Raw genomic sequence first — 13,792 nt, 5'->3', positions numbered from 1 at the left:
TCATAATAATTTTCAGTAGAATCATGAAGGAATTTCACAGTATAATCAACATATAAAGCATTCTTTTCATGATCTATAAGCATAGAAATTTTACTACTCTCCACACAAGAAAATTTCTTCTCATGCCTAATAATGGGAGTAAACTCAACAAAATAACTATCATGAGATACTTGATTGACATAACCACTTTTAATATTAAAATCATGATGAAAAGTTTCATGGTTACTATCACTATTTATAGCATAAATGTCATCATCATAATCATCATAGATAGGAGGCATGTCATCATCATACTAAATTTGCTCATCAAAACTTGGGGGACTAAAAAGATCATATTCATCAAGCATAGCATCCCCAAGCTTGTGGCTTTGCATATCATTAGCATCATGAATATTTAGAGAATTAATACTAACAACATTGTTATCATGATAATCACTAAAATATTTAGTGTCAAACATTTTAATAACTTCTTCTTCTAACACTTGAGCACAATTTTCCCTTCCATCATTTTCATGAAAGGTATTAAAATGATGAAGCATATGAGGCAACCTCAATTACATTTTTTTGTAGTTTTCTGTTATAAAATCAAACTAGTGAAAAACAAGAAACTACAAGAGTTAATTGCAAGAGCTAAAGATATACCTTCAAGCACTCACAACCCCGGAAACGGCGCCAGAAAAGAGCTTGATATCTACTACACAACCTTCTTCTTGTAGACTCGTGTTGGGCCTCCAAGCGCAGAGTTTTGTAGGACAATAGCAAGTTTCTCTCAAGCGGATGACCTACAATTTATCATTCTGTGGGAGGCATAGGATGAAGATGGTCTCTCTCTAGCAACCCTGCAATCAAATAACAAAGAGTCTCTTGTGTCCCCCAACACACCCAATACAATGGTAAATTGTATAGGTGCACTAGTTTGGCGAAGAGATGGTGATACAAGTGTAATATGGATGGTAGATACAGGTTTTTGTAATCTGAAAATATAAAAACAGAATGGTAACAAATAATAAACAGCGAGCAAAACATTGTATAAATGCTTGGAAACAAGGCGTATGGTCCATACTTTCACTAGTGCAAGTTCTCCCAACAATACTAACATAGTTGAATCATATATAAATCCCTCACGTGTGACAAAGAGTTCACTCAAAGTCACAAATAGCGGAGAACAAACGAAGAAATTATTGTAGGGTACGAAACCACCTCAAAGTTATCTTTTCCGATCAATCTTATGAGCTATCCCTATAAGTGTCACAAACAGCCCTAGAGTTCGTAGTAAAATAACACCTTAAGATACACATCAACCAAAACCCTAATGTCACCTAGATACTCCAATGTCACCACACGTACCCATGGGCTTGATTATACGATATACATCACACAATTTCAGATTCATCATGTTCAATCCAACACAAAGAACTTCAAAGAGTGCCCCAGAGTTTCTACCGGAGAGTCAAGACGACAACATGTGCCAACCCCTATGCATACATTCCCAAGGTCACGGAACCCGCAAGTTGACCACCAAATCATACACCAAGTGGATCAATAGAATACCCCATTGTCACCATGGATATCCCATCGCAAGACAGACATCAAGTGTTCTCAAATCCTTAAAGACTTAATCCAATAAGAAAACTTCAAAGGGAAAACTCAATTCATCACAAGAAAATAGAGAGGGGAAAAAATCCATATGATTCATCTATATTAATAAAGCTCGCGATACATCAAGATAGTGCCATCTCAAGAACACGAGAGAAAGGGAGAGAGATATCAAACACAAAGCTACTGGTACATACCCTCAGCCCCGAGGGTGAACTACTCCCTCCTCGTCATGGAGACCGCCAGGATGATGAAGATGGCCTCCAGTGATGGTTTCCCCCTCCGCCAGGGTGCCGGAACGGGCTCCCGTTTGGTTTTTCATGGCTCTGGAGGCTTGCGGCGGCAGAAGTCCCGATCTAGATTTCTTTCTAGAGGTTTCTTGATTTATAGGAATTTTTGGCGTCGGTCTCACGTCAAGGCGGTGCCCGAGGGGCCCACGAGGTAGGAGGCACGCCCTAGGGGGGGCACCCCCTGACTTGTGGGCTGGTGGTGGACCCCCCTTTAGTTGATTCTTTCGCTAGTATTTTTTGTATTTTCCAAAAATATTCTCCGTAATTTTTAGCTCATTCCGAGAACTTTTATTTCTGCACAAAAACAACACCACGTTAGTTCTACTGAAAACAACGTTAGTCTTGGTTATTTCTAATCTAATCATACCAAAATCATATAAAATTATTGTAAACATGGCATGAATACTTCATAAATTATAGATACCTTGGAGACATATCAGCATCCCCAAGATTAATTCCTGCTCGTCCTCGAGTAGGTAAATGATAAAAGAAATAATTTATGAAGTGTGAATGCTAGCAAGTGCACAAGTTTGATCAATGATACTTCCAATCACTTTTTCTAGCATCAACATAAACCATAAATAGTAGCTCATCTCATAAAACTTCTCATGATCAAGTAACAAGCTATTCACATGTTAAAGTATAGACCAAAAAGTTTCTTGAAAACTAAGAAACCATAATCCTAGTCATCGAACAATTGCAATTCATCTTATTTTCACGAAGGGTCTATGTATGATCTTTGATTTAGCAAATTCCACATACTCAACTACCATATAGTCTTCCATGATTATTGACACTCAAATCATATTTTAAGAACAAATAGCATCCATCGAACACAGAGAAAGATAGGGGCTTAATGTTTTGCCTCCCAACTTATTTATCATATAGATAATTGTCAACAATAATAATTCATGATCAAATATATTTATGTGGATATATATGCCTAGATCATTCCCCAACACATGACGCTTCCGAAGAGAAAAAGGCCAAATACAGGAATTGGTGAAGATCACCATGACTCTTGCATAAAGGTAAGTACTAGAAAGTAAAAGATAGGCCCTTCGGAGAGGGAAGCACATGTTGTCATGCGCTTTTTGATTTTGGATGTGCAAGCACTTAATGCAAAGGAACGTCACGTTGTATTGCCCTTTGTGATAGCAACCTTTATTATGCAGTCCGTCGCTTTTATTTCTTTACCATCACAAGTTTGTAAAACACTTATTTTCCCTTGAAATAAAAGATCATACATATTTAGGAGCAATTTTTGTTTTGTTTTTTTGCACCGATGACAACTTACTTGAAGGATCTTACTCAATCCATAGGTAGGTATAGTGCACTCTCATGGCAAAAATGGTTTAAGGGTGTTTGGATGCATAAGTAGTATTTCTACTTGATGTGGAAGTTTTGGCTAGTATGAGGTGGAAGCAAGCACCACATGTTGGAGGATCCAAAACAATATAACTTCTATACAAATATACCCAAACATAACTCATTAAGTTGTCTTCCTTACAATTTTAACTAACTTACTCAAGTTTGAAAATAATTAATGAGCTCACAATCATAGAACATTTCCAAGATAGTATATTTATATGTGGAATCTCTCTTCCTTCAATATTCTTTCATGAATTGTTCAAGTGACCAATGCGGTGTTTGCTAACTTTCAATAAATTTTACCACCTATACTTATTATGTGTGAAGTCATTACTCCCCATGGGATAAGCATATCAAGCATATTTAATTTCAGATTTATGATATTCAATTCATTCAACCATTTACTCCTAGGATATAAGTGAAGCACGAAATTAAATGACAAAACTACTCCAAAACATATAAGTGAAGATCAATGAGTAGTCAAACAATTAAGTAGCTATCTTAGGACTTTCTCTCTCTCTCTCTTAATAAAGATTTTCAGATCTGAGTATTTTATTTAAACATCAAGCAAAAGAAAAATAGCACTCCAAGAATAGGACGCATCATGTGAACGAATAAAAATATTGGGCTCAACATAGGCTAACCGATAATTGTTGATGAAGAGAGGTGGGATGTGTAGCATCCCCAAGCTTAGATGCCTCAGACTTCTTGAAATATTTACTTGGGATTCCTTGGGAATCCCCAATCTTGAGATTTTGTATCTCGTTCAATCCTCTCATATTGTGGTTTCACCTATTCTCAAAAACTTCATCCATGCAAAACTCGAAAAGAACTCGTGAGATAAGTTTGTACACATAAGAATAAATCAACAGTTCAGGTACTGCCAAGACAAGTTGCACAATAAGTTTCAAATATCATCTACTATTTACTATCATTTCCACAATTTATATCTACCAATATAGGCTATGGAAACTATAGGATAAGTAGATAACAAAACTATGACAGCAATTTGTCCAAACAAAACAGTTTGTAGAAATTTATTAAACCAGTGTAGGAAAATCTAAAGAATCTGTATGGAAACACTGTGTAAAAAATACAGAAACCTTTCACATTCGAGTGAAATATGAAAATTCAAACACTACAACACCAGTTTCTGTTTTTACACAACACTAATCAAAGGATGCAATGCAAGCATCCTAATGCAATTCTTGGAAGTTTTTATTAAAAAACAAGATTATAAATAACACCTAAAAGAGACCAACAAAATAGATGACGCTCCAAGAAAAACTCATATCAAGTGACGAATAAAAATCTAGCTCCAAGTAAGATATACCGATAATGTTGAAGACGAAAGAGGGGATGCCTTCCGGGGCATCCGCAAGCTTAGGCGCTTGAGTCTTCCTTGGATATTACCTTGGGGGTGACTTGGGCATTCCCAAGCTTAGGTTCTTGTCACTCCTTATTCTCCTCATATTGGTGTCTCAACCAAAACTTGAAAACTTCAATCACACAAAACTTAACAGAACTTCGTGAGATGAGTTAGTATAATAAATAATGATCATTCACTTAGCTACTATCAAGACAAGATTCATAATTGTTAACACATGATACCTACTTTATTCTACTATTCCCATAATTTATGTCACTGAATATAAGCTATGGGAACACTAAAACAAGCAAACTATGCATGCAAAACAGAATCTGTCAAAAGCATAACAGTTTGTGAATATCTGTAGTGTAACCATACTTCCCTGACTCTAAAAAATCTTACAAATTAGGACAATACAGTTAATTTGTATATAAATCATGTGTAAAATATTCAGATCAAAATCAAGTTCCATTGAAATTAAAACATTCCTGGACTGAGAGCAAATGTTTCTGTTTTTGCGCAGAATCAAGTCAATTATCATCCACACTATCACAAAGGCTTTACTTGGCACTTTATTGAAATAAAAAGCATAAAATGATTACCACAGTAGATTAATCATGTGAAAACCAAAAAACAAAAAGTAAAAGTGTTGGGTTGTCTCCCAACAAGCGCTTTTCTTTAAAGCCTTTTAGCTAGGCATGATGATTTCAATGATGCTCACATAGTAATAATAATTATCACATGCAAAAGAGCATCATGAATCTCATGAAAATCACATTTAAGTCTAACCCACTTCCTATGCATAGGGATTTTGTGAACAAACAATTTATGGGAGCAAGAATCAGCTAGCATGGGAAGGCAAAACAAGCATAACTTCAAACATTGAACACATAGAGAGGAAACATGATATTATTGCAATTCCTACAAGCATATGTTCCTCCCTAATAATAATTTTCAGTAGAATCATGAAGGAATTTCACAGTATAATCAACATATAAAGCATTCTTTTCATGATCTATAAGCATAGAAATTTTACTACTCTCCACACAAGAAAATTTCTTCTCATGACTAATAATGGGAGTAAACTCAACAAAATAACTATCATGAGATACTTGATTGACATAACCACTTTGAATATTAAAATCATGATGAAAAGTTTCATGGTTACTATCACTATTTATAGCATACATGTCATCATCATAATCATCATAGATAGGAGGCATGTCATCATCATACTAAATTTGCTCATCAAAACTTGGGGGACAAAAAAGATCATATTCATCAAGCATAGCATCCCCAAGCTTGTGGCTTTGCATATCATTAGCATCATGAATATTTAGAGAATTAATACTAATAATATTGCTATCATGCTCATCGCTAAAAGATTTAGTGCCAAACATTTTAATAACTTCTTCTTCTAACACTTGAGCACAATTTTCCCTTCCATCATTTTCATGAAAGGTATTAAAACGATGAAGCATATGAGGCAACCTCAGTTACATTTTTTTGTAGTTTTCTGTTATAAAATCAAACTAGTGAAAAACAAGAAACTAAAAGACTTAATTGCAAGAGCTAAAGATATACCTTCAAGCACTCACCACCCCGGCAACGGCGCCAGAAAAGAGCTTGATGTCTACTACACAACCTTCTTCTTGTAGACTCGTGTTGGGCCTCCAAGGGCACAGTTTTGTAGCACAATAGCAAGTTTCACTCAAGTGGATGACCTAAGGTTTATCAATCTGCAGGAGGCATAGGATGAAGATGGCGTCTCTCTAGCAACCCTGTAATCAAATAACAAAGAGTCTCTTGTGTCCCCAACACACCCAATACAATGGTAAATTGTATAGGTGCACTAGTTCGGCGAAGAGATGGTGATACAAGTGTAATATGGATGGTAGATATAGGTTTTTGTAATCTGAAAATATAAAAACATCAAGGTAACAAATAATAAATAGCGAGAAAAACATTGTATAAATGCTTGGAACCAAGGCGTATGGTACATACTTTCACTAGTGCAAGTTCTCCCAACAATACTAACATAGTGGTATCATATATAAATCCCTCACGTGTGACAAAGAGTTCACTCCAAAGTCACAAATAGCGGAGAACAAACGAAGAAATTATTGTAGGGTACGAAACCACCTCAAAGTTATCTTTTCCGATCAATCTTATGAGCTATCCCTATAAGTGTCACGAACAACCCTAGAGTTCATACTAAAATAACACCTTAAGATACACATCAACCAAAACCCTAATGTCACGTAGATACTCCAATGTCACCTCAAGTTAGTCCCAAAAAGATATAAAAGGTATATAAAACATCCAAAGATGACAAGATAACAGCATGAAACCATCAAAAATTATAGATACGTTTGAGACGTATCAGAGTACTCAACATAAAGACAAGTGAAAACTATCATGATGTATGCAAATGTATGCCTCTGCCAGTGTAGCAGGATATGCAATGATACTAGTGTGTCATGTAGAAGTAATAAGGGCAAGGCCCAACTAGCATGCGGCTCCTCGATCAAGCAAAAGCATGTATGACATGAAGATCAAGTCATGAGATGGTGGATGTTGCATGGCAATGTATCTCGGAAAGGCTATGGAAATTCCTTAATAGGTAGGTATGGTGGCTGTTTTGAGGAAAGATATAATGAGGCTTATGTATGACAGAGCGTATCATGTCATGGGTTTGGATGCACCGGTGGAGTTTGCACCAACTCTCAAGATGAGAAAGGGAAATGCGGTACCAAAGAGGCTAGCAAAATATGGATGGTGGAAGTGCCAACAATCGAACACTCACATTAGTCCGAAGAACTCATACACTTACTATCGGTAGCTCTCTATCTAGTTAGGAAATTCACAAAGAGACAAGTGCCCCGAGGAGGAGTGTTTAGGGGTTTGGTTATCCTTGCGCATCCTCGACTCATGGTAACATGAGGGTACTCTATATATTCCAACCTCTCCAGAGGTTAGCGATCAATTTAGTAGCTAGAGTTCTCAACTAATTTTTAGTTTTTTGAAAAACACACGGATTTCCCAAAGTACGACACCTATCACTAATAGGCTAAAGCTCTTGGCACCAATAGTCCAAACATTACTCAAATCAATACCTCAAAACTATTGCAAGTTACTACTATACTTAAACATCAACCTCAGTTACCTACTCATGCAAGACACACAACTCAGTGCAACGAGCCAACTCTTTAAACAAGATAAGCATGATAACTCAAGAGAGTTCCAAAAGCAACCTAAATAAAATCTCTTAAAAAGATATAGCATGAAAACTAAGAGCTAAGCATGACAGTAGCTTTGTAGAGATAGAGAACACACATAAAAGATAAGCATGAAAACGTATGTTGTGTTCTAGAGTGGAATGGAGCGTGTTTCTCTCCCAAACAAGGTAGGCTAGGTTCTGACTTGTTATGAACATCAAGCAAAACTAAAACAAACTAAAAAGTAAAGAGCGGGACGCTCCAAGTATAGCACATAACATATGAAGTGATAAAAATATAGCATGGAGATGGACGAACTGATGATTGTTGATAGAGAAGGGGATGCATGGGGGCATCCCCAAGATTAGACGCTTGAGTCTCCTTCAATATTTCTTGGGGTGCATGAGGGCATCCCCAAGCTTGAGCGCTTGACACTCATGTATCTTCTTTCATCATCTCCCATCGCATACTTGAAAACCCCCTTCATACGAAACTCATCATAAGCTGATTAGAGTGGTTAGTACCCTTAATAAAATAAGTCATTGCCTACTAGAATTAATGTTTTTCATGAAAAACTACTATTTATCATGATTGCCAAAAGGTTTTTGCAAAGGAAAAGCAAGCTTAAGATTTGCAAAATGATGAAAACGCAAAACATGGCAGAATCTGTGAAAAACATAACAACATGTAGTAAATAATTTATTCGGGGCACTTCTGCAACCCAAATCAAAAAACTCAGAATATATGCCAGAAAATAAATTATATAGAGCATACTGTCAAAAACATTCAGATCAAAAATATGATCTGGTGATTTTTTGCGAATTTTTCCGTCAAGGAGACAGAATCTGTTTCTCGACAGCATGTCACAATTTTAGAACTTTCTTGCAATCGGAGGCTAAAACTTGGCACAAAGGTTAAAAATAAAGATACAATGATGTTGCTACAGCAGTAACAAGAATCAAGACCACTAAAACTGAAAGTAAAAACTCAAAGTAAAGATAACAAGGGTTGTCTCCCTAGAGCTCTTTCTTTATAGCCATAAAGATAGGCTTAAGATTTTAATGATGCTCTCGTAGGAATAAGAGTTGTAGAACAAAACAGAGAATCAAGAAGCAAATACCAAACACATTTAAGTCTAACATGCTTTCTATGCGTAGGAATATTGTAATAAAATAATTCATTGAAGCACAAAGCAATAAGCATAGGAAGGCAAAACAAGTGCAGCTTCAAAACCTTCAACATAAAGAGAGGGAACTTGATATTATTGAAATATCTATAAGCATATGTTCCCTTCTCATAATAATTTTTACTGGGATCATGAATAAACTCAACAATATAATTATCACATAAAACATTGTTACCATGATCCACATGGACTTCGTGAAGAGGATAAAACTTGGAGTAAAACACAGACTGAATATCTTCTGAATCCCGTAGGTGAGAATCATCTAGTAGCCTATACCATTCAATGCCTTTACTTTCGGTGACAAGGCAAATAATTTCTTCATGACTCCATCTCTTGTCAAACCTGAAATATTAAACAACTCACAAAGTTTTGTGAGTTTCAACAAATGAATACTAGGATTGATTGTTCCATCTCCTGCATAACAATCATTCCTAATTATTTCAATTATCCCAAGTGGTAATTTGAATGTGATACATTCAGTAGGTGGAGGAGACTTCTCTATCACGGGTGTGGTAAAGTGGCCTTCCCCAAGCAGCGAACTAAGAGTGCAGTTTTCCATAAGCCTAACTAGTGGAGTCACACAACTTAGTGTTCTCAGTGGAACCCATAGAAGCAACAACAAGCAAGAACAAAGCAACTAATTTTTTTGTGGTTTTTGGTATAAGACTCTAAAGCAAAAACTAGAAAGCAAACTAACAAGACTAAAAAGCAAAGGTAAAAGATAGCATGCAACTCCCCTATCTTGAAGACTGGAGTCCCCGGCAACGGCGCCAGAAAACTTTGCTTGATGACGAGATGAAGTATATACTTCTCGCACCTCGTTGGTTGCCCCAAGTGGAAGGTTGAGATGTAGTCACCAACAAGTTTTCCCTCACACGGAAACTGTAAGGTTTATCGAACCAGTAGGACTCCTAGGATCAAAAAGTAGGTGTCTCCTATCCTGGCTAGTAGAAGACGTGGACCAACACACACAACAAATAACTTTGCTCCCAATGAGTACATAGAGGATGTCAATCTCTCCTACCTTGTAGTTTGCAAAGGACCAAAACACAAGCGGGAATAGTAATAGTGATTGCAACGGAAAAGTAAATGAAAGCGGTAAATGATGGAGGTGTAAGCAATGATGATGATATGGACCGGAGTCACATGATGTTCACTAGTGATGTCTCTCTCCCAAAAGACGATAAACAAGTATGCTTGGGTACACAAATTACAGTTCGGCAATTGACAGAATTATGAACGCACCGCAATGCTAATTATGCTACTTGATAGTTAGAGGTTCAATAGTAATTGGCAGTATGCCAAGACAAGTAGACCGTTTATTCATCAGCATCTACTTACTAATCATCCATCTTGAGATATCTATCTAGAACATCTCGCCGGTATTAAGTTGCGAGCCCCACGCAAAGTGTAAACTCAAAGCAACGGACAACCGCATTAACAAACTATGTGTAAGGTAAACAATCCTTGCAACCACGATCACAAGCACCGTTGTTTTCTCCCTGGTGGAAACAACACATCCCCTAGTCTCATGTTTCTGTCACTCAAGCTAGACATCGAGGGGCATGAACCCACAATCCTGCCTAATGCTCCCTCTTGGAGTTACAATCTACTACTTGGCCAAAGCAATAAATAGCAACGGAGAACATGCATGAATCACTAAGGAACATAATATAAAAGGATAATCAAATATATAACTCATAAAAATCTGAACATAATCTCATAATCCATCGGATCCCAACAAACCGAGCATAGCAGTAGCAAGAGAATTACATAGATGCCTTGATCATGTAGGGCAGCTCACAAGGACTAACCATTGAAGCACAAGAATGGAGAGAAGACATCACATAGCTACTAGTCATGGACTCATGGTCCGAGGAGGACTACTCATGGCACGTACGGGAAGCGTCCATGGCGGTGGAGAAGCTCCCGGAGGTCAATCCTCCCTCCGGAAGGGTGCCGGGAAGAGGTCTCCTGACGCTCCCGATCTCGGAAGCGCTGCAGCGGCGGAACGATGGAGAAATTCGCGATTCTGGATGTTGTGGAAGGGTTTTCTCTTGGAGGAGTAAATATAGGTGAAACGAGGGCACCGGAGGAGGTGGGACGCACCCAGGCGGCCTCTTGGCGCGGCCTAGGGCCAGGCCGCGCCCACAGGTCGCCTGGGAGGCCCCTGGCCCCCCTTTGGACCATCTTCGGTGATCTCGAAGCTTTCGTTACGCTAATTTTTTAATATTTTTCTTGGAATTTTTCGGGCTTCGGAAAATTGGGTAAAACCCTTGCAAAATAGACATCATCATACAGAAACTGGCACTGGGTGCACTGAGTTAGTAGGTTAGTCCAAATATGTCCAAAATGATATAAAAGTGTAACAAAACACATAACAATGTCACCCAAAAAATCATGGAACAAGCAGAAATTATAGATACATTTGGGACGTATCAGTGCACCTTTATAATCACCCAGTTATATTGTGATGTTTGATGCGCCCAAAGCACTCCTACGGTATTCGGGAGTTGCACAATCTCATGGTCTAAGGAAATGATACTTGACATTATAAAAATCTCTAGGAGTCGAACTACACGATCTTGTGCTATGCTTAGGATTGGGTCTTGTCCATCACATCATTCTCCTAATGATGTGACCCCGTTATCAATGACATCCAATGTCCATGATCAGGAAACCATGACCATCTATTGATCAACGAGCTAGTCAACTGGAGGCTCACTAGGGACATGTTATGGTCTATGTATTCACACATGTATTTTAGTTTCCGGTTAATACAATTATAGCATGAATAATAGAAAATTATCATGGAAATATAATAATAACCACTTTATTATTGCCTCTAGGGCATATTTCCAATAGTCTCCCACTTGCACTAGAGTCAATAATCTAGTTAAATTGTGTTGAATCAAACACCCATAGAGTTCTGGTGCTGATCATGTTTCGCTCGTGGAAGAGGTTTAGTCAACGTATCTGCGACATTCAGATCTGTATGTACTTTACAAATATCTATATCTCCATCCTGGATGTATCCACGAATGGAGTTGAAGTGACGCTTGATGTGCTTGGTCTTCTTGTGAAACCTCGGCTCCTTGGCAATGGCAATAGCTCAAGTGTTGTCACAGAAGAGAGTCATCGGGCCCGACGCACTGGGAATCACTCCTAGGTCGGTGATGAACTACTTCATCCAGACTCCTTCCTATGCTGCTTCCGAAGCAGCTATGTACTCCGCTTCACATGTAGATGCCGCCACGACGCTTTGCTTGCAACTGCACCAGCTGACTGCCCCATCATTCACAATATACACGTATCCAGTTTGTTACTTGGAGTCATACGGATCTGTGTCGAAGCTATCATCGACGTAACCCTTTATGACAAGCTCTTCGGCACCTCAATAAACAAGAAACATATCTTTAGTCCTTTTCAGGTACTTAAGGATATTCTTGACCGCTGTCCAGTGATCCACTCTTGGATCACTTTGGTACCTCCCTACCAAACTTATGGCAAGGTTCACATTAGGTCTGGTACACAGCATGGCATACATAATAGAGCATATGGCTAAAGCATAGGGGACAGTACTCATCTTTTCTCTATCTTTTGTCGTAGTCGGGCATTGAGCCGTGCTCAACATCACACCTTCTAATACATGCAAGACCCCCTTCTTGGCCTTATCCATATTGAACTTCTTCAATATCTTGTCAAGGTATGTGCTTTGTGAAAGACAACCCATCGTCGTGCGCGAAGAAGACCAGGAGGCAGAGGCCGCATACGAGAATGCGCTTGCGGCCGTCCTGCATGCAAGCGAGGAGGAAGCGCACCTCAATGAGGAGGAGGAGGCAGCTGCTTACAAGAAGTAGATGGCTGAGGCCATGACGCTCTCCGCTGCCGGCGACACAGTCGTGTCACCACTGGCCCCGCCATCCCCCGCGAAGGCTGAGCCAGGGTCGCTCGTCCTCATTCCCGAGCTGTATGTCTGGGACGGGCCGGTGCGCGAGTGGGTCAGCGTACCACCCATCTGGTTGGGTGCAACGCCGGAGCAGGAGCGCTTACCTCGAGAATTGGCGGCAGCGACGGGTGGTGGAGGAGGGTGCAGAGGCCCAACGAATCGACCGGATGGAGCGTGACGCCAAAGCTGAGGACGAGGAGCAACGTGTTGCCCTGCAAGCGCCGGTGCAGCCACCGACGAACGACATCGCTGCCCCCTAGGAGATGGCCTTACCCTGGGTTGGCCCGGTGCCAACGCTCGTCGACCTCACCAGCCCCAACGACAACGATGAGAAGGACGCCTAACGTAGCTCGCCTCCTTGTTTTTAGTTTATTAAATTTTTGTTTAGTGTAATGTAGACTCGTGGGACTATCATCGGCCTTCCAGGCCGGCATTAATGTTTAACGAATGATTTTTTTGTTCTTAAAATATTTATTATATCTTTTTCTGCATCGTCTAAAAATGAATCATGGTCGGGATGAACGCAAGCGCCAACCCAATTACAAAAGTGGACACGGATATCCGTGAAACCGACCCAAACAAACAAAATACGAAAAAAACGCAGGTCCGTTTTGGTTGCGCACTCTTACAGCAACTCCAACGGGGCGACCCATTTTGTCCGCTCCCATCCATTGGGTCCGCGCGAACAAAAGTGATGGCCCAATGTGTGTACCCATTGCCAAAACGCATCCGCGTCGACCCATTTCCGGCTCAAATTTAGGACTAAAATGTGTCGGTGCGGACGCGTGCGCCCTCTCGTCATCCGCCCCGACT

This window comes from Hordeum vulgare, chromosome 1H (assembly GCF_904849725.1).
Source record: "Hordeum vulgare subsp. vulgare chromosome 1H, MorexV3_pseudomolecules_assembly, whole genome shotgun sequence".
Lineage (NCBI taxonomy): Eukaryota > Viridiplantae > Streptophyta > Magnoliopsida > Poales > Poaceae > Hordeum > Hordeum vulgare.
The sequence above is the reverse complement of the archived record's forward strand: the minus strand, read 5'-3'. Positions refer to the sequence as shown.